This window comes from Myotis yumanensis, unplaced genomic scaffold (genome assembly GCF_028538775.1).
Source record: "Myotis yumanensis isolate MYYU_CA2020_CCGP unplaced genomic scaffold, mMyoYum1.0.hap1 SCAF_3, whole genome shotgun sequence".
NCBI classification, from domain to species: domain Eukaryota; kingdom Metazoa; phylum Chordata; class Mammalia; order Chiroptera; family Vespertilionidae; genus Myotis; species Myotis yumanensis.
Window position 1 is genome coordinate 26,951,240 of NW_027223754.1, and position 22,994 is coordinate 26,974,233.

Here is a 22,994-nt window from a genome sequence, read left to right on the forward strand (position 1 = left end):
AATACTTAATGTCCTGAAAATAATACATAATCATTATAAGAAATTAGAAAAGTGCAGAAAGGCATAGGGAAGAAAATATAAATCACACATAATTCCATCACTCAGAAATAACTATTATTACCATGATGGAATTGCTATTCAGTCATTTTTTAAAAATTTCTTTTCTACTTCTAGAAAGAGATAATTCAATAGGAAAAAAACAGGCAAGAGATTAGAACAGCCATTTAATTAAAGACTATGTCTAAGAGGCCAATAAAACCATTAGAAATAAGGAAAATGCAAATTAAAATTACAAGATAATGCCCATATGGTTATTAAAATGTAGGAAGACTGACAATAACCAGTATTGTTAAGGAAGTATAACCATGAAAACTTTCACACTGATTATGAAAATGTCAACTGGTTACAGCCAATTTAGAAAACCCACATTATCTACTAGACTGAAGATCCACATGTCATTTCACTAAGCAATCTCACTCCTAAATGTTTACTCAACAAAATGTGTGTCCCTATGCAAAAAAAAAAGGATGTATAGAAGAATGTTCAGAGTAACTTTATTCATAATAGCCCAAAATGCCTTCTCAGAGCAGAATCTATATATATAAAAGGCTAATATGCAAAGTGTCCCCTTGGGAGTTCGACCAGGAGACCAGGAGTTCGATTGCTTGCTATGACGTGCGCTGACCACCAGAGGTTGGCACAGAACATGGTGGGCGACCAGAGGTGGCGGGGCACTGAGGGAATTGCACAGTGGTGGCCCATGGGTGGAGGGAGACGGGGAGGTGGGGAACCTGATCGGTCCTGATCACAGGCCAGGCCTATGGATATAGTCATACAGCTATTTAGAAAGGCATTCCCTATTCCAATGTACAAAAATGAGAAATGACTACTACGTGAAACATCAGGGGGTGGAAGAGGCCAGAACCAAAGTGCACATACCATATAATCCCATTTACATAAAGTTTAAAAATAGACAAAACCAAGCTACAGTATTTACTGATATAAACACAAAGTGGCGAAACTAGAAAGAAAAGTGAGGAAATGATTACAATCGTCAGGAGTGTGGCTTATTTGGGGAAGAGAAAGGAAGTAAAGCTTGGGAGGTTGCAGGAGAACACTTCAGGGAATGGTTATATCTCTGGACCTGGATGGGGGTTACAAGATACTCACTTTGTGGTGAATCAGTGATACCTGTTTGTTTTGTATACTACTATTTATGTACGTTATACTAAACAATAAAAACGTTAAAAAGGAAACAAAAGTATTGCACTAGACAGCGCTTTTATTTTATTTTATTATTTTTTAAATATATTTTATTGATTTTTTTACAGAGAGGAAGGGAGAGGGATAGAGAGTTAGAAACATCGATGAGAGAGAAACATCGATCAGCTGCCTCCTGCACACCTCCTACTGGGGATGTGCCTGCAACCCAGGTACATGCCTCTGACCGGAATCGAACCTGGGACCCTTCAGTCCGCAGACCAACACTCTATCCACTGAGCCAAACCAGCCAGGGCTAGACAGCGCTTTTAAAGTTGCTTTTTGCAAAACTACATCTTGGAAACATTTTCATTGTGTTCTACCTCTTATGGCCTCATTATAGTCCCTTGAATTGATTATTTAACACATTCATTTATTGGACAGTTGCTTCTAGTTTTTTAAATATAAGTAATGGTTTGCTAAACATCTTTGTAAATATATCTTTTCAAATGTTCATGATAGGTTCTTTTGGCAAAATCATAGAAGTGAAGTTATTTAAATAAAGTGTATACATTGAAAATATTTTTTTTAAAGGTCAAATGTTGCCAAATTGCTGTCCAAAAAAAATGATGACAAACTCAATTCTCATCAGCATTGTAGGAGGATGCTGATGTTGTCCATCCTCAATGTTAGGTATTGTTATTTGTTAACCTTTTCCAATGTGACCAATCTCCCATCACCTCTGCTTCCTCACCCCCTTGCACATGCCTTTCTCACCCGGCCCAGACTCCAAGCCCCTGGGAGGGGCCTCTGTGCATCATCAGGCTGTCATTCCTGCTGCCGCCCTCCTCACCCACTTGGCTTCTGACATTTCGCATGGGACTGCCAATGTCGCTCCCCATGCCCCCATTCCCTCCTCACCCTGTCAGACTGATATCCTATGTGCTGGGGGACCTACTCCAACCCCACCCTCACAGTCACCCACACTCAGACCTGCCTTGCTCAGCCCAACTTCATGATCTAATGATCCATAGACCAAATTGTTCACTAGGGAAAGGAGAAGGAGAAAAATGCAAAGAGATATTTTATACATTTCAAGTGAAAAAACTTTATAAATAATATGTTTTAGGGGGATTTGTATATGCGCAGAAAAGCATTTGGACATGCAATGCCAAGATGGTCCACAGTGGCTGTTGCTGGGAGATTGGACCATTTGTTCCTTTTCTTGCTTGTGTCAGTTTTGGTTTTTTTGCCCTCTTCCTCTTCCTCCATGTCTTCTTCCTCTTCTTTAGGAGGGGAGGCCAATGAGCATAATTTACTTTGGTAATAAGAAAAATAACTGGAAACTTTATTTTTAAATATAAAAAAGGCCTATAAGTAAGCTCAAAATTTTTTCTTCCTGGGTAGAGGGTAACTAAAAAAGTATATTCTGCCCGGCCGGTGTGGCTCAGTGGTTGAGTGTCAACCCATGAACCAGGAGGTCAGGGCACATGCCCGGGTTGTGGGCTCGATCCCCAGTTCGGGGATGCAGGAGGCAGTCAATCAATGATCCTCTCTCATCGATATTTCTCTCCCTCTCTCTTTCTCCTTTCCTCTCTCTGAAACCAATTAAAAAACCTAAAAAACAAACAAACAAAAAGACCATATATAACAAAAGGTCTGGTTTTTAGGATGACCTGATTTTTTAAAATTTAAAACAATTTCTTTCAAGCTAGTAACAAGAGAACAAATCTGAGATATCCTAAATTAAATTACAGTGATCCGGAGAATGGGAGAGAGACGGGGAGGTTAACCAGTTAACACAGAAAACCAACAAAAGACTGCTCTCATTCCTAAATGTATGTTGACACACTGAATTAATGTCCAGGGAGCTAGTTCAGCCCTTACCTAGAAGAATAGCCATCACCAGGTGCAACAACATCCTTCTTAACGCTGAACTTTCAGGCCTATTTGCCCACAACCAATGCAGAAGCAGTAAACACTCCTTCCTAAAGGACTATGCACCTATCCCAGAACTTTCTCTGCTTCACCTCCTCCTGCCCCTTTACCTAGAGCCAATGTAAATTCATTCAAATCAACTTACATCTTTCTTCTCCAAACTTATAGTATAAGAGAGCCTGTCAGTCCTGAACCAGTGGCCATGTTTGCCTTCTGCATCTAGCCCTGCTGCTGCTGGGCGAGACTGCACGCCCCACGACCTGCTCCTTTTTCTGGCCAGCATATGGCTCAATACACCCTTTCTTTCAGAAAAAAAACATTTGGCCTGGGAGATTTTTGTTGAACACTAGTAGCATATGCAGATAATAATGCTGCTCATTTCATCTGTTCATTGCCTGAATCTGAGGATAACTGACCTCTGACATTTTCCCAGCTGGTGTATTGATTCACTCAGAGAGAAATCACTCCTCTGTGCTGGGCAATGTGGAGAGTGAAAGAAAAGCAAGGAACACATTTCCTGATCTTATTTTACACTCTCAGGTGAGTGAAAAGTTGCTAACATTTTCAGCTGCTTCAGGTTCCACTGACGTGAAACTTGCCCCAAATTGAACCCAGCTAAGAGCAATCTATCTCTGTTTACATTTGCACTTGGACGTTGGCGGGATCTGTGTGGTTGATGGTAACTGACCTATTGTAGAAATCTACACACATGTAAGTGCTTTGTGATGTGTCCTTGTACCAATGCAGCTCTGTCATGTTAGTTGCATACAGAGGTTTTTCGTGATCCAGTTACTTCTGGTAGTATTAATTTCTCATTTTGCACATGGCTGTTGGAAGCAGACTCCTTTTATACAGATTTATCCCATGAAGTCATACTTTTTCCTCTTTGAAGCCTTTACCAGTGGAAGTTTTATTTCGTTGTATTAGTGATTTTGGCCCCAGGAAGCTTTTCCCCACTCTGACTGGTTTCTGAGTAAGCCTGCCTGGGCCTCCTTGGAGTCCAGCTGTGGAGATTGTTGGCCGGTCGAAAAATTTTTCATATTACTGTATAAAGGGAACCAAATGTGTAACCCTCTTCGGCTTTCGGCTCATATTTTTTCTAGTTCTTTTGTTTGGTTTCATTTTTATCCTTATGTCCACTGACATTATTTTAATGGGCCATTTTCAGGGAGATTAATTATACCCTTGGCACATCTGCTTTCCCATTTGAAAATTTCTTCTGTGACAGGATTGGAAAATAATAGAAAATAGTTCAGCCAGCTGCCTTAGTTACCAAGACAACAAAGTGAAGAAATAACTGGCTACTTGGCTTTTCTCTCTTTTTCTGCCTACCTTCCAAATACAGTAATCGCCATCCTAAAATCTATCATCTGTTTGAGATCACTAGTTGAGTAGTTACTGAATTTTTTAGCAAGAGTATTATGTGCTCTGATTATAATCTGAGAACAAAGAGATGTTTGTTTTTTCTTCAAGTTTTCCTTTATTTTAAAAAGTACATAGGCAATAATATATTTATACATGTTCAGTATAAGAACGTAAAATGTTACAGAAGTATATAGTGTAAAAAGTGTTTCTCTTTCCAGAACACTTATCTTGACCAATATCAACATATGGTAGTGAATATGATTTAGTAAATTGGCTCAGAGTGAATTTAAGGACAGCAATGTATTCAGATAGTAAAACTCACATGTTAAAAATATGCGTTAAAAATTTTTTAAAAACTTAAACCCCTTAAAATTTATATGAGCAATATGTGTTTCTTGTATGAAATTCAGTAAAAAACAAACAAGCAAAAATGAATACATAAATTACCCACAATTCCACATTCACCACCACTAATACTTAGTTTAATTTTAAGAGCAATAACAATGGCTAGCCTTTATTTAACATTCCTTTTGTGCCAGCCCTATGGTAAGAGCTTACATGCTTGAACACACAACCATTTTTGGGGTAACATTTGGAATATTCATTTCTGATGCTTTCTTTCCTCCTGTGTATAGCCATTTAGAAAAAATATGTAGTTATAATTGTAGTATATAATTATTTAGGAATTCAGAATTTAAAAAAATTGTTTTTATTGATTTCAAAGAGGAAGGGAGAGGGAGAAAGGGATAGAAACATCAATGATGAGAGAGAATCATTGATCGGTTGTCTTTTGCATGCCCTCTACTGGGGATCAAGCTCATGACCCTGACATGTGCCCTGACAGGGAATCAAATCGTGACCTCCTGGTTCATAAGTTGCCGCTCAACCACTGAGCCACGCCTGCTGGGCAAAAATTTTTCTGTGATGCTATATATTATTTAATGTCTTTAAAAAGTATCCTCCTACTGGTTGTCTAATATTTCATTGAATGCATGCATGTATATAATTCATTTAGCCATATCCATATTGTTGCACTTTTATCACTTCTACTTTTTCCTATAAAGGTTTGTATGTATTATTTTTTAGTTGGATTATTTCTTAGAATGGATCTATCAGAAATGAAATTATTGGCTCAGGATAATGAATAATTTTAGAGCTCTGGAGTATATTTTCAAATTGCTTTACCAAAGAGTTGTGCCAATTCCTATTGCTATAAATCATTATATAATAACACTGGGAATTATGTTTCCTACTGTTGTATAATTTGATAGAAGCAGAGTGATAGTGTATATTTAACTTGTTTCTCTTTAATAATGACAGGGTTTAATAATTTACTTCTGTTTAGTATTATTTCCTTTTTAAGTAAATTGTTTATCTGTTGTGATGCATTTTATCTTAAAAATGTATGTTTTTAAAACTAAGGATAACATATGCTTATTATAAAATTAAAACAGTGTTCAATTCACATAAAAATAGAATCTCCTCTCTTTTACTACAGCTCATTAATATCATTTCCCAAGGACTGGTTTAGTATGTACATCTCCAGACCTTCCTGTAAAATTTAGGAGTTAAGCTTTCTTTTTTTTTTTTTTGTGGAAATGAGTTTGATAGGAGTTCTTTACGAAGCAAAGATATTCACCTTTGTCTTTTGTACTGTTTGTTAGCTTTTAACTGTGCTTTTGTTGCTGTTGCAGTCACATTTGCTGATCTTTTCCTTTATGCTTAAACAAATTATGTTCATTTTTAAAAGGCTACTTTATTTAAAAGGCTCAATAAATGCTAAGTTCTTTTTTTCTGCTGGTTTTCAGTATGGTTTTTATTTTGGTATATGTTGTAAAGTGTTTGTACTTTGCCAGTACCCCACTCTTTTGATTGCTGAAATTTTGTAATAAATTTTTAAAATATGTTTTATTGGTTTTTAGATAGAGAGTAAGGTAGAGGGATAGAGAGATAATGGAAACATCGATGGGAGAGAAACATCATCAATCGGCGGCCTGTTACACACCTCTTACTAGTGATTGAGCCTACAACCTGCGCATGTGCCCTGACCAGGAATTGAACCGGTGACCTCTTAGTTCCTGGGTTGACACTCAATCACTGAGCAACACTGGCTGGGATGTAGTAAGTTTTGAAATGAAGTGTGAGAACTTCCAACTTTGTTCTTTTCCTAAAGAGTAACTTGGTTATTTGGGGTCCCTTGAGATTTCATATGAATTTTAAGTTGGATTTTTCTATTCCTGCAAAAAACATCATTGAGATTTTGATAGGGATTACATTGAATCATAGATCACTTTGGATAGTATTGTCATCTTAACCTTAACAATATTAAAATTTCCATTCCAGTAATACAAGATGTCTTTCTGTTTATTTATTATGTTTTCTTTAATTTCTTTCAGGACTGATTTATAATTTGGTGCACAAGTCTTCTGCCTCCTTGGTTAAATTTATTTCAAAGTGTTTATTCTGTTTGATGCTATTGTAAATGGAATTATTTTCTTAATTTCTTTTTTAGATTGTCCATTGATCATGTATAAAAATTGAACTGATTTTTGTGTGTTGATTTTATATTCTGAAACTTTGTTCTAACAGGTTTTTGTGTGGATGGACTCTTTCAAGTTTTCTATATAGAAGATTATATCATCTTCAAAAAGGTAATTTTATTTCTTCTTTTCCAATTTGGGTGCTTTTCCCCTGCCTAATTGCTCTGGGAGAATTTCCAGTACTATGTTGAATAGAAGTGGCAAGAGTGGGCATGCTTGTTTTGTTCTTGATTTGGGGGTAAACTTTCAACCTTTCATTATTGAGTGTGATGTTATCTGTCAGTTTTATGTATATTGCCTTTATCGTGTTGAAGAAATTTTCTTCTGGAAATTGGAAAGCATTCCAAAGAATTGAGAAAGCCAATATCTTCAAGGTGGTTGGAAAAAGTCTTATTGTTTTAGTAGCATTACCTACTAAGTGGTATTATTTCAAACCAGAGATGGTGCTGGTATGAACTGGTACAACCCTTTGGTAAAGCCAGTACATTCAAGAGCTCTAAAACTATTCATAATCTTGAGCCAATAATTTCATTTCTGGTAAATCCATTTTAAGAAATGGATTTATTGTAAATATACAAGGAGCTTTATGTAAAAGAGTAGAAAGAAAAGATTCTGCATGTATTTTACAGTCTCATGTCATAATTGGAAAAATTTAAGTACTAGTAAAAGCATGGATTTGTCTATAACTGTAGAAAATTAAAGTTTAAGCTTTGTTACCAGGACAACACAGAGAAACTCAGGTGCTTTTTCTTCACTCTACATCCACACCCCTTTGTGAAGTAAAACATTAAAAAAATCAAATTCATTTATTACAAGTGTTTGAATGTGATACTGTGGTCAGCATTGTCTTGGTAGCTCACTAAGATTCTATATTAAGGAGCAAAACAGATTTATTTGGCAAGAAATGAAAGTGAAGTAGATATGAAAAAATTAATTCCAGTGTGGGGTATCTAAGTGTTATTCACATCAGGAATGCTCTAGAACAGTGGTTCTAAAATAGGGTGGTTTTTGTCCCAAGGGACATTTGACAATGCCTGGAGACATTTTTTTATTGTCATGCCTGGGGGTTGGGGTAGGGGTGTGCTACTGACATCTAGTGGTAGAGGCCAGCGATGCTGCTAAACATCCTACACTGGCACAGGACAGTTTCCCATTGCAAAGAATTATGGGCCCAAATTGTCAATACTGCTGAGGCTGAGAAACCAGCTCTAAAAAAAAGTAATCAGTATACGTAATTATACTATCACAATCATTAACTTACAAGGATGAGGAGATGAAAAGAAATAGATTCTGACTATGCTATCACTATGCATGGGATAAAGTCACAAATGTATTAAATTTGAACTGCACAAAAAGAGAAGAGTCTGATATGTGGATAATCTTGTAGCAGAGACACATTCTATTATCTATAAAGAGTTCTTATAATTCTACACCCTCCACTAAATTATTCTAAGAATATAACAAAAAACTAGGACTACTGTGAAATAATAAAAATGAATTAGCATCCATTTCCAAATAGATTTGCATGAAATATGTTATCATAAGAGGGGTTTTTAATACCTAATGTTATTAGGTAATATTTGATAAATACTAAATAATTATATACATTCATATTTTATATATATGAATATTATGAATATGATGATAGAAGTATATATAAATAATGATTTATTAAATGCTCACCACCCAATTTATGAATTAGAACATGATCAATACTGTGGGCTATTCCTGAGTTCCATTCCTCTGCTTCTCTCCAAGAAGAATTCAAAAATTAACTATATTGAATTTTATACTATTTATCATTCCTTTGTCTTTTTTAAAAAATATATATATTTTATTGATTTTTTACAGAGAAGAAGGGAGAGGGACAGAGAGCCAGAAACATCGATGAGAGAGAAACATCGATCAGCTGCCTCCTGCACACTCCCCACTGGGGATGTGCCCGCAACCAAGGCACACGCCCCTGACCGGACCTGAACCTGGGACCTTTCAGTCCACAGGCCGATGCTCTATCCACTGAGCCAAACCAGTTAGGGTTCCTTTGTCTTTTAAAAATAGTGATATCATGTGTACACATCCCTAAATTATATCCTGTTAGTTTTTTTTCTTTTTTTTAAAATATATATATTTTATTGATTTCAGAGAGAGAGGGAGAGGGAGAGAGAGAGATAGAAATGTCAATGAGGAGAGAGAATCATTGATTGGCTGCCTTCCACACACCCCCCACTGGGGATCGAGCCCGCAACCCAGGCATGTGCCTTTGGCCGGAATTGAACCTGGGACCCTTCAGTCTGCAGGCTGATGCTCTATCCACTGAGCCAAACCAGCTAGGGCTAGTTTTGTGTTTTTCTTATGTAAGAATGGTATAATGAAATTAGTCTTTTATGACTTGCCTTCTCCAATCAACATTATCCATCTTATCACATGTAGTTGTTATCATTCGTGTTACTGCTGTGTAATATTTCTTTGAGTAATTATTCCAAACTTTATCTTTCTTTTCTTTTCTTTTTTTGTAGGGGAGAGTGCGAACGCAGTCCCCCACTACCACAAATTATGCAGTTGCGTTTCCCACATTTGGGGAAATCGCAGGGGTCAGCACATCGGAAGTACAATGGATAAGCCTCGTCCTGGGAAAACCACCTTCGTGATCATGGTATCTCCCCTGCCAGGTAAGTATTCCAAACTTTATTCTGCGATTGCTATACATTTGGGTTTGATCTGGGTTGAATTGTATTCTCCCAGATTCATAGTTGAAGTCCTAACCCCCAGCACCTTGGAATGTGACCAGATTTGGAGATATATCTTTTTTTAATATCACAAATAGGGTTTTTTACTTGTCACCACTGGCAGTCTGAATTTTGAACAGATTCTTGGATTGGGGGCTCACATCTATCCACTGGTTCAACTTTAACCCTGTCTTCCAGTAGCTTTTCCAGAATTGTGACCATCCTTCACCATGAAGCTCCATGAGTTCTCCCAATTCAAACTTGGGCTTCTTCAGCATTTTGACTTTTCTAACAAAGACAAAAAGAGCAGATACTAGATTGGGAAGCCTTTTCTATGTCTCTTCCAATGCGACCTGGAATCAATGTATTGACCACTTCTTTCAAGTCATGTGTCTACACCTCTTGGGTCATGATTTCCATCGTGGCACGTTCTTTATTTCCTTGTCTCTCTGCAGCAACCTGTGCTGTCTGTTCTAACCTATCCGTAAGTTTGCCAATTCTCTTTGCAGCTACATCTGTTCTGCCATTTTACCCATCCATTGAGGCTTTAGAGTTAATGATTATATGTTAAAGATCTATTTGATTATTTAAAAAAGATTATTGGCTCATTTCTATGCTTTGTTGTGCTCTCACTGCTCATTTTGTACTTCAGTTTTCCCTCTTCATACAAATTAATTTAGTATTCTGTGTCTGATAATTCCAACACTAAAGTTCTTGGAGTTCTAAGTTTATTGTTTTTGAGCTTTTGTTCACGGTGCCTAATTTCCCTATGTGTTTGGTGATCTTGCACTGTGAGCTCAGATTTATTTTATTTTATTTTATTTTATTTATTTAGTTATTTATTTATAGAGAATGGAAGGAAGTGGGAGAGGCACACAAAGAGAAACATCGATGTGAAAGAGACACATCGATTAGTTGCTTCCCGCATGTGCCCCGAACAGGGCCAGGGCTTGAGCCTCTGCAACCGAGGTCGGTGCCCTAGGCTGGAATTAAGCCCGGGACCCTTCCGTCCACTGGATGGCGCTCTATCCACTGAGCCAAACTGGCTAGGGTAGGTTTTGTTGATTTTAATCACTTGGAATTCTGAGGGCCTAAATACAGGATGCTTTCTTAAGAAAGAATTTTCACCTTCTGTTGTGTATCAGAAGGTGCTACTAAAGGGAGACGACTTTAGCTCCCTGCTGAAGACCCAGCTTTATGTGAGACGCCGAGATTTAGCTGCCAGACCGTGTGAGCTTAAGGGTTGTGGAATTTTCTATTTCACCTTTCAGTTCTATCAGTTTTTTTACTTCATGTATTTTAAACCTCTGTTGTACAGTGCATACATGTAGGATTGTTTTGTCTTCTTGGCAACTGACCCCTTTATCATTATGTAATGCCCCTCTGTATCCTGGGCAATACTCCTTGTTCTGAAGTCTACTTTGATATTAATACAGCCACTCTTACTGTCTTTCGGTTAGAGTTTGCATAGTACATTTTCAAGTTGTTTTTTATAATTAGCATATAATTGGGTCTTGCTTCCTTTTTTATTATTCTAATCTAATAATTTGTCTTTTAATTGATGCTTCTAGAGTTAATTTTATTCTATGGGATTTATACAAGAGGGACCTAAAATTCCTAAACTGAAATTTTTCAGTAGCCTAATTAATATAATAATTTTTTAATAATTAGAATGAATCAAAAATTACTAAATTAATCCACAATGTAAAAGTCCTAAATGTTGCCTAGAATTATTTAGCTCCAATGGCTGCATGGGTTTTGGACTCTGGTGGCTCAGCCATTGATTTGCTCAGCGACTTCCAAGCAGATTAGATTCCTAAGCATTAAATCCCTAATAGATGCTAATATCTGAACTCAATCCCTGTCACATTAAACAATTTAGAAACCCAAGGATGATGTGAAACATTAAAATTTTTTTTTTTGCTTTCTTAGTTTAATACTAGATCAACAAATGCAATTTTCATACATTTACTATCAGAGTCATGTATTTTTAAATCTTTCTACATCCTTCAAATATTGGACCTTTGCAATTTGGATACTCTAGAAAATAAAATAGAAAGTTAACAAAAATGTCTCAGTATTCCCAATTTGCATACATATTTAATTGATGTGAAACATATTTTTAAAGATAGAAAATTATTAGTGACTTTCCAAGACATTTTTATTATAGCAAATTTTAAACATACTCAAGAGTAGAGAGAATAATATAATAAATCCTCATGTTCTCATCACAAAGACAGTTTGCCAATCTTATTTTATTTATCTCTTACAGTTTTTTTCTTTCTTTATTTCCTGAAGCATTTTAAAGCAAATCATAGATAGCAGATCATTAAACTCATAAATCCTTCAGTATGTAAGTAAATCTTTTAAAAATTACATCTAATAATCCTTTCTTAGTCCCATTCCCTCCTTATTAGATTAGGAAACTAAGAGGGTTAGTGATTTGCCCAAGGCCATATAATTAGTGGCATAACTGGAGTGAGAACCCTAGTGCTCTAATGCCTAATCCTGTACTCTTTCCCTGTAACATGTTGCCTCTGAAGATTACCTACTTATTAGCTAAATAGAAAAAAAAGTAATTAGATTTTTTTGCTGGCATCTTACATCAGACCATCTTAGGAGATATTAAATATGCAAATTCCTGGGTCCCCGTCTCAGAGGATCTAATTTCTTAGTGCTGAGGTGGCGCCAGTGGTTTTCTGGAGCCAACTTATACTGGCTCTTGAGAGCCAACTATTACATTTTAAGAAATTTTATGAACCAATTACTAAAAGTCATTAAAAATTAAATTATAAAGCTTACCATTAAATAAATTATATTCAAAACAAAGGTAAAAATACTCTAAACTCATTACTTCCTTTGGGCTTTACTACACTTTATTATTATCTATGTTCTTGAGGTCATGTTCATTGTATTTGTGTGGTAGAAATCCCACATAATGGTGTGCTACTGTGCATCTTGTCCCAACTGCACCTCCAGTGGTAGCTTGAAATTGGCTATGTGGTATAAAAAGCATTTACACCATGGAAATTGGCAAATACAAACCAGGTTTGATTTATTTTTTATTTATTGTCCAGACTTAAGAAAGTGATAAAGAAAATGTTAATAATGCAGATGTACAGTGTCACATCTTCACACATTGTGAGTAGTACAAAAGGAGGAAAGGTTCTTCCAATATTCAAAAGCTATTATACAATGTAGCAAAGAAATCTCTCACGTCATTAATAAATGAGGGTTCACTTTTGTTTTACTCATTAATGTCAATGAAAAAATCCAACCAACAGTCATGTTGAAACTATACTTCATCACCTGCAATCATAGGTTGGCTATAGATAGAGTTTGGCAAAAATACCAAAGCATTCTCTAAGAGTGAATTAACTTTATGAAATTTACAAAAACAAATAAAAAACACATTGAATGTTGTAAATTTCTCAGCAAAAAACATTATATTTATGTATATATGGAATAAGGCATTTTTTGGTCCTTTTTTTCACTTCTGGGTGAAACACAGGAATCTAGAATCAAATGAGCCTCTCAGGTATTCTGTGCCCACTAAATTTGGAGAACCACTGTTTTAGCCATTGAACAAAAAGATCAGGATCATTTAGTTAGTCTCCAAAGGTTCTCCTGATTCTTACTGAAAACAAGAAACAGAATGTGTTCTTTCAAGTGCAGAGGCCTATTTTTTTAATTTTAAAGTTAATTTAAAAATAGTTTTAGAAAGGTATAATTAATATACAATAAATAGCACATATTTGGGATGTATAATTGGCTAAGTTTTGACAAAACTATGTTTTGACAAGCCCATCATGACAATCAAGAATGTGAACATATATCCAGCACCCTAAAAAGTGTTCTTATGCCCTTTTTAAAAATCTATATATATAAAAGCCTAAACGACTGAACGACTGAATGACTGGTCGACTGGTTGCTATAACGCGCACTGACCACCAGAGGGAAGACGGTCAACGCAGGAGCTGCCCCTGGTGATCAGTGTGCTCCCACAGCCAACCTCCTGCAGTCCCTCCCCCCTGCTGGCCAACCTCCCGTAGCCCCTTCCCCTGGCTGACCAACCTCCTACAACCCCTCCCCCTGGCCAACCTCCCACGGGCCCTCCCTCTGGCCAACCTCCCACAGCCCTGATTGGCCTTGATTGCCAGCCATGCTGAGGACCCCACCTGTGCACAAATTTGTGCACCGGGCCTCTAGTATGTATATGTGTGTGTGTGTGTGTGTGAGTGTGTGTGTGTCTTACCTAATAATAGACAAACATGTAAATTGACCATACCTTCGCTACACTAACTAGCCAAGCAGGAGAGTATGCAAATTAACCTAACAAAGATGGTGGTTAATTTGCATACATAGGCGCCAAGTGGTGGAGCGAAGCCTGACTGCCCGGGGGCCGGCGAAGCAGTGAAAGCCTCATGGCCCTGGGGCCGGCGGAGCAGCAAAAGCCTCACGGCCCTGGGGCCGGCTCCAGCCGGAGCCCGGCCAGAGCGAAGGCCTGGGTGCCAGTTGCTGGAGGTAAACCGGTGCCAGCAGCCAGGGGAAAGGAAGGCCTATTGCAAGAATCTCTTCGTGCAACAGGCCTCTAGTGTATATATTATTGATTTCAGAGAGGAAGGGAGAGGGGTAGAGAGATAGAAACATCAATGATGAGAGAGAATCATTGATTAGTTGCCTCCTGCATACCCCCTACTGGGGGTCCAGCCCACAATCCGGGCATGTGCCTAACCAGGAATTGAACCTTGACCTCTTGGTTCATAGGTCAATGCTCAACCACTGAGCCATGCCAGCTGGGCTCTCATGCCCTTTTGTAAGTCTTCCTTTCTACCCCTTCCTACCCACCCCATACCCAAGCAATCACTGATCTTTCTGCCCCTATGGATTAGTTTGCATTTTCTAGAATTTTATGTAAGCGAAAGCATACGATATGTAGTGTTTTGGTTTGGCTTCTTTCATTCAGCATGATTGCTCTGCTCTTCATCCATGTTGTTAAGTGTCTAAATAGTTCAGTCTTTCTTATTCTGAGTAGTATTTCAATGTATGGATAGACCACAAGTTCTTTATTCATTAAACTGTTGATGGGCATATGGGTTGTTTCCAGCTTTTCCCCATTACAGGTCACACTGCTGTGAACATTTGTGTACAGATATTTTCTTGGCACATATTTCCTTCTCCTTGGGGTAAGCATCTAGGAGCAAAATGGCTGGATCATGTGGTTGTTATGTGTGTAACTTTAAAAGAAACTGCCAAACTGTTTTCCAAAGTGGCAGAGGCCATTTTTTTCTGTCTTTCTTTTTTGGTAGTGAAAAAGTATGAGTGGTTCTGACATTGGCTTAAGATGTTCATATGTGCAGTCCAAGCAAGCTAGTAATGCAACACCACTCAAATTACATTCTTCAAATAATCACATAGCCTTTATTTAGTGGGAGTGGGAAGAAACTAATTTATAGTAATGAACATGGGATGGAGTTAGAACCACTTATTTAACTTCATTTGCTGATGATAGATTTGTTTAAATTTACTTTCCATTTTTCTGCAATTCTTTTTTGCATTTCCATTTCCTTTTTTAATTTTCTGAAATGGACAACATTTTAGGAGGTATGCGAGAAGGTTTAAAATGTCATTCGCGTCAGTAAACATTATGCCACACATTATTTCAGAATTTCTGCTAAAGGCAACTAATTACTAATTGGCACTTATACACTAACAAAATACTCAACAGAAATAGGTGTGTGTGTGTGTGTGTGTGTGTGTGTGTGTGGTGTTGGTTTTCCCACTCCAGAATGTCATCTATTTCAAGAGTAGTGAGGCCAGTCACATTTTACTCAGGCTAACTGGGGCTATGATTCTGATTTATTTTAGTGAAATGTTAGTCTCTTCTTATAGACTGTTACTCTAAGAAGCTGCCTGCCTGGCCTTTCAATTTCTCTGGCTCTGAGTGGTCCCTCTGAAGGAAGATATCTAAAAACAAAGATTAGGTAGGCTTTTATTATCATATAAATAGACTTTGCAACCCCCAGCCCCAAACTAAAAGGGTAGAGCCATAGTTAATCTCCAGTTAATTGTAACTAAAAATTCAGAGCTGCAACCAGGGCTTCTGCAAGAAGACGAGCAGAGGCGCCCTGGCTAGGACACACCTTCCTGTGCCAGTGTGACGGCTTCTTAATCACTTCCAAATGTGATGTTATTTCCCCGTTTTTCTCAGAGTGGGTTGCTTGGTGGCAGGATTGGAAGAGGGGATGAGCCTAGCCAATGCTGACACCGGTTGAATTTTCTGGAGACTTCCTAGGAAGCGTGGGCCCCAGCAGCCTCTTCCTTCCCTGGGGAAAGGAGCAACATGTGCAAATTACCCAGAAGTTTAAGGATGAATGCCCAAATCCCTTTTGGTGAAATTCAACTGCAATGTGGTATTGTGAAGTTATTTATCTCTAATCAGCATAATACTCTGGAAAAAGAAAAAGAACTGTACACTATTCCCTTCTCCCCCCACCCCTTTTCTGGGCATTATTCTCTAACGCATAACAGACATTATGTAATAAGTCTTCAAAAGGCCCTTTATCAGCGAGGGAGCCATCTACCTTTCCCTGCCCAACAATAGAAAAGCTCTATCTGGAGGGAAGTTCTGTTTATAGGTCCAGGGACTGGTAGTCTTCCAAGATGCTGGTTAAAAAAAATTAGGAACAAGAAGTATCTGTTCTGTGTGAAGAAAAAGAAACAAAAAAAGCTTTGCTATTTGGTTAGGTAAACACAGTATGATTCTAGTTGTTGGCTTAATAAATGGAGAATGCATAACTGATGTTGATTATCACCTCAGTTAGAGTACAAAACATAATGTCATATGACTAAGAAAAAAGGAGATGATGATGCAGATGCATTAACATCTAGTTTAACGTTCCATTGTAGTACTTGGCTGCACTTCCTGAAAACAATTGTATTTAGAAGGTTAGAAGAACACGTGGCACAGGAGAGGAGCACTGGCTTGCGAGTCAGGTGAGCTAGAGCTGAATTCTGGATTTTTATTATTTTTGCCCTGTAGACATCATTTTTTGAAAGATTTCATTAGTTATCTGAACTCCTTTATCTCAGGCAAAGACATGGGAACCCTAGGGATGTGTCTAAAGCAGTGGTTCTCAACCTTCCTAATGCTGCGACCCTTTAATACAGTTCCTCATGTTGTGGTGACCCCCAATTTCATTGTTACAAATTGAACATAATTAAAGCATAGTGATTAATCACAACAACAATATGTAATTATATATGTGTTTTCCGATGGTCTTAGGCGACCCCTGTGAAAGGGTCATTTGACCCCCAAAGGGGTCGCGACCCACAGGTTGAGAACCGCTGGTCTAAAGGGAAAGAAAGCTGGTCTGGGTGTTAATCCTGGCCCCATGGCCTACTAGCTATAAGACTTTGGGAAAGTTATATAACTAACCTCTCTAAGCCCCATTTAGCAGTGCCTAGAACATAGCAAAAGCCAAAATCTTAATAATAATAATAATAATAATAAAGATAATAATAATAATAATAGCATCATCATTATTTGAACTAACCAGATGGAAGAGTTGGCCCTTCCGAGAGCGGACTGGCAGTCCCTCCCCCCACACTTCCCAAAGGGATACAACCAACTTTGGTCTGAGATGTTGCTGTACCTTTAAGGGAGTGTGGGAGTGGGCAACAGGAATTTGAGTGCAAAGACAGTACTATTTTTCAGGTGCAGAGATCTAAGCTAACTTTGCTTGTGTTGTCAAGGTCAGAGCAGGATTCAATTAGAGAGAAGTATGGCAGGTGGAGGAACTGAAACTGGGAAACAAAACAAGAGGAGATCAGGGCTCAGGTCAGAAACACAGGCTTCAAAGCAGAGGCCGTTCGTTCTCAGAGGAAGGCTCGTTTCTCCAGAAAACCAAGCCTCATCCTTAAAACTGCCCGAAAAAGCAGATGCTAAGGGGAGAGGGTGTAGCTGCTGGCAGGCAGATGCTCTTTAGTGGATACAGATTGAGGGCAGCAGGACCAATGGCACCCCCTGGACTGTGGATCCTATCAGATGACCATATTTGTTTAGGACAAACTCAGGGCTCAAACACAGCTGGGTCTGCAGTTTAAAGGTCTTGAGGTCCTATAATGAAAATGACTTTTTTTGGAGGGGCCAGAGAGGAGTGAAGAGAAAGGGGAGAGTTTCTGGGGGGAAAAAAGTGAATGTCTATAATACTTTCAACAATACAGATAAAAAACAAAAATGACTGTTTCCATTTGTAGTTACATTATTTCTCTAATTCATCTCTGATTTGACTCACCATTATCAAAGGGATATAATGCATTTACCTTATTGCTTGAATTTCTGACATGGTTGTGATGCTAAGAAACAGTCAGGATCAGTGAACATACAGACAGGATTAGTGAACATACAGACACTGGGCCCTGTTCACGGCTCCTGGCTGCTTCATTCTGGCTGTTGTCTTCTAGGCCAAGATCGATGACGTGCTGAATATTCTGTGCAGAGTCACCATTCACATCCCAGAAAGTCCTATGATGTAGTCAACAGCAAATCAGCATGGACCCATTGTGAAATGTCAGTGTAACCGATTTTATATGATTCCAGTAAAAACCAGAGAAACTTTTTATATTTAGTTAGCAGATGCAGTGTTGTGAAAAAATATACCTTTTCTGTTCGGTTTCTGAAATGTTGATAATGGCTTATCTATAGCTAAAGTAACTTCTTGACAAAACCCATGGGTGCTACAGGATTTTATATTTGTAACCATGAACCACCTCTTGAAGCTCTCTGGCTCCTAAGACACATCTCTGGTTCTCCTATCTTTCTTACCATTTCTTCCCAATTTCCTTTGTAGAATTCTCTTTTCTGTCCTGTTAATTCTAATGTTCCCAAAATTGTGCTCTCAGCCACCTTCTTTCACATGAGATATTTTCACTAGTTGATCTTTTCATTCTTATTTAAGTGATTACATTTTTTTATTTGGGGGACTCCCCATTCTCTCTATATCTCTGGCTGTGACCTATCTAGATCTCTATTTCTAATTGATACCAGACCTCTCCTCTAAAGTAGCCCATAGATATGACAGCTCAGCCATTTTTCACATTGATTTTCATGTTGGCTTAAACCAGGGGTTGGGAACCTTTTTTCTGTAAAGACCCATTTGGTTATTTATGATATCACTAGAGGCCTGGTGCATGAATTAGTGCATGGGTGGGATCCCTCAGCCTGGCCAGCGATCTCGGGGCAGATCAGAACTGGTTGGGGGAGGGACCGCAGGAGGTTGGCTGTGGGAGTGCACTGACTACCAGGGGGCAGCTCCTGCATTGAGCGTCTGCCCCCTGGTGGTCAGTGAGCATCATAGCTACCATCCAGTTGTCAGGTCGTCTGGTCGTAGCAGTCGCTTAGGCTTTTATATATATAGATTCTCAGGCCATACAAAGTTATCAACTTAAAAATTAGCCTGCTATATTTGGTCAAACATTTAATTAACTCACCTCTAATACCTTGGCAGGGCCAGACCAAATGATTTTGCAAGCCCTATATGGCCCTCGGGCTGGAGATTCTCCACCCCTGGCTTAAATCAACCATGATTCATCCCCACATCCCACCCGGAGCTGGGGGCTAGTTTACTGCCCTTTCAGGGCCTTATGGAGGGCCTCTTAGAGACGGGTTCTTCAGCAAGCAAGATAAGCTGTTGATTGGACAGCTCACATATACACATTCCCACCTGCTAAAATTCATAGAACAAGTTCCTTATCTGGCATTCAAATTCCCTCATAATCTAGGCTCAGGCCACTTTTTAGATGCTTACTTTTCTCCCTAAACGTCCCCTATGTTCTGGCCACTGTGGGTCACCATTTTTAGGACATGCTCAGCACTTACCCATCTCAGTTTCACTGGTCAGGCCTTTGTTCTTGGGTACCACCCTCCTATTTTCTCTGCCCATCAAAATCCCACTCATTTTTCAAGATCTCTCTGAAAAGCCACTTCTAACATGAAGCCATCCATGCACACCCAGGGATCTCTCTTTTTATTTTTCCCTTTGAATTTGTGTAATATTGTGTTTGGCTTTTCCTACTAGATGTTAGGTTCCTTGAGGTTAAAGACTGTGCAGTTATTTTTATAGTTCCCAGCGTGCCTGGCACACACTCACTGCCTAGCTTACTGTTGTTGGATGAATAATAACCTGACTCAAACATCTCCTGGTTATTTACAAAAAGCCACATCTGTCTCAGCAAGGGAAGCAATACTGCCATCATCTGCTTGGAAGACAAAGTCCCCCTCAGATGCACATGTGTGTGGTTATACACAATGACCCCCTTGCCTGCACAGGCTTTAGGTACTTAGGAAAAAAGGAAAGGAAATACCCTTCCTTGAAATCGGTAAAGTTCGTTTTCCTTATCAGCATCATCTTTGCCTTCCTATGTCTATTTTGTTTTTCAGTGGGTATCTCACTTGTTGCATCTCCTTTAGGCATTTCTTATGTTTGGATCTATTGATTTTTAACTATACTTTCCCTTCCTATCCCCAGGCCATTTTCCCTGTTCAGTGTTAATATTTTATACAGTAGCACTCCTGTTCTAACACCCTTGAGTACACCTTCAACCATCCCATTTCTACTGCTGGCAATGAAGATTCTTACAATAATGTGTGCTGTTGAAACATGTTCTCTTATTAATGGAGATCTTATCATAGTGTATATTTATAGCAGTGGAAGGACACTGAATGGGGCCTGAATGTGGAGAGGACTTTGCAGATATCTTCTTAAGTGATAAATGAGCTATTTTTTAAAATAAAGATGCTAGGAATGCTTGGAAAGAAACAATGATAATCATTTAAAATAGTCTATCCATCAGAGTTAAACATAATTAAAGCTGAAGTGAAAGTTAGAGGACCTCTCCTCTGTAAACCAAAGAGACTTGAGTATCCAAGGGAAAGGTTTGAGAACCAGTATTCCTGGTTTGCAGAATGAAAGGCCCGTGTGAGCTAGGGTACACATGGGCGAACGAGTGCAACGACTATAGGAGTAAAAGACAGCGTCTTAAGCTGATCTGTATGGAGCTCTCTGGAATTTATCTCGGGCAGATCCAGGCCACACGTGGATTAGTCTCTTGTGCTTCCCGGCACTTATTTTTCTGTAGTTCCCACTTAAACCCTTTTGTTTTCTTCTTTAAACAAGAGGGTGGCGAAGTTCAGTGCACAGAAGTAGAATGGAAAGTCGAGCTGTGAAGCACCTGGTGTACCTGGTGGCTTTGACATGAAACCTCAGTTTCACTGTTGACAGCGTAGAGCTGCTCCAGTCTCCTGGCATGCCCTCCTCCTGGACTGACCTGGAGAGGAGCAGCATGAATAATGCAGAGCATCAGATCGAAAACATTATGAACCAACTCATTGATTTAATGTGCATCCTTAAAGATGTCAATGTACAACATTCAAGTTAAGAGCATCCCTTATTCGGTCAACACATATTAATTAAGCCTGACTATGTTTGAGTTACAGTGCTTATGGAATGAGGTCTTCAACCCGTGTGATTTTTTTTTTCCCCCCTAGAAAAACAAAGTTTGCCTTTTTGGGTCTAACATTATTTATTTTACTCATTTTAAATGAAAACCTATTTGGGACTACATTGCACATTTTCAAGATCTCTGAAGGAGATTATATGGAACATAATTAGATCCTATCTCAATGACTCACCACTCATCACTCACAGCAGCGCCGCCTGGCAAGTCTCCATGCGTTAGTACAACAGACCTCTCCCATCTAATGAGCTACCTCTGACTACACAGCACATTTGCTGTGATCTAAAAACCCAGATAACACCGATTATCAAAGCTATTTAAAGAGTCAACACAACTCGTGCTGAGCGCCTCTCTTAGACAGTAGAGTAGTTGTGTTTTAATGACTGAGCTTCCCAGCTGCTCTTTCAGCTCCTGGATCTCTGGCTCAAGGTTCTCCAGGATCCTGGTGAGGCTGAGAAGTCTGACTTGGAACGCTGTGAAATATTTCTGTACTTAAAGTTTAACGCCTATGCAGTATAATTTAAAAGAAGTTATTAAACAAATTACATCTTATAATGTACATATTTTGCATTTTATGAGTGTAAAAGTTTGATACCGTATGTACTGTTCTACAGTATATTTTTATATGGGCTAACTTTCCTGCCCCAAGGGGATAAAATCATTGGCATCAGGATCTTACCTATTTCCAGAACTTTCTATTTCTTCTTCTTTTTTTTTTTTTCGATCCTCACCCGAGGATATTTTCCCATTGATTTTTAGAGACAGTGGGAGGGGGAGAGACAGAAAGAAACATCAATATGAGAGCGACAGAGAGACACATTGATTGGTTGCCTCCTGCAGGCGCCCGACATGTGCCCTTGACCAGAATCGAACCCGGGACCTTTCAGTCCACAGGCCGTGCTCTATCTGCTGAGCCAAACTGTCTAAGGCTCTATTTATTCTTTACTGTTACCACATTACCAGCCCTATATAATGTGCTTGAAAATTCAAATAACATATTCTGATTCCTAAATCATGATGGTTATGAAAAATGTGTAACTACATAATGACACTATCTAAAAGCTAAAATCCATGTAGAAAACTTTTTTTTATAGTAAGCCTTGAAAATTGTTTTTAATGTCTGGATTTGGTATTCAACCCAGTTTCTCTAGTCCTTTGGTCTTTGAAGTGTAAAGGAACCCTATCTTTTACAGGCCTGACTGTCACTATTCTGCTAGGCATTGTTCTGGAAGAGGACCTGTAGAGTTAAGCTGGTTGGTCTTATCCCCTCACACATTGCTGTTTCTGTTAATGATGGAGCCTAAGGATGGCTGACACTGCTTCATAATGAGGGCCCCAAAAGATAATCCAAATAATATCTACTGTGTTCATAGTTTTATCATCTTTTCAACTGTCTTATTTTTTCATGTGCTAATTATTGTCAAGATGTGCCTAGAGCAGTGGTTCTCAACCTTCCGGCCCTCTAAATACAGTTCCTCATGTTGTGACCCAACCATAAAATTATTTTCGTTGCTACTTCATAACTGTAATGTTGCTACTGTTATGAATCATAATGTAAATATCTGATATGCAGGATGGTCTTAGGCGACCCCTGTGAAAGGGTCGTTCGACCGCCAAAGGGGTCGCGACCCACAGGTTGAGAACCACTGACCTAGAGGCACCAAACCCTTTAGCTAGCACTGGCTTTAGGACTCGATATATATTGTTG

The 22,994-nt window shown here is 38.6% G+C and overlaps 1 non-coding gene across 1 annotated transcript; it reads right to left on the reverse strand.

The window, feature by feature from the left end:
• Positions 1-9,556: 9,556 nt before the first annotated feature.
• LOC139007849 (U1 spliceosomal RNA) lies at positions 9,557-9,720 on the reverse strand. Its single transcript, XR_011470994.1, has one exon. It is a non-coding gene; the product is annotated as a U1 spliceosomal RNA (small nuclear RNA).
• Positions 9,721-22,994: the final 13,274 nt, after the last annotated feature.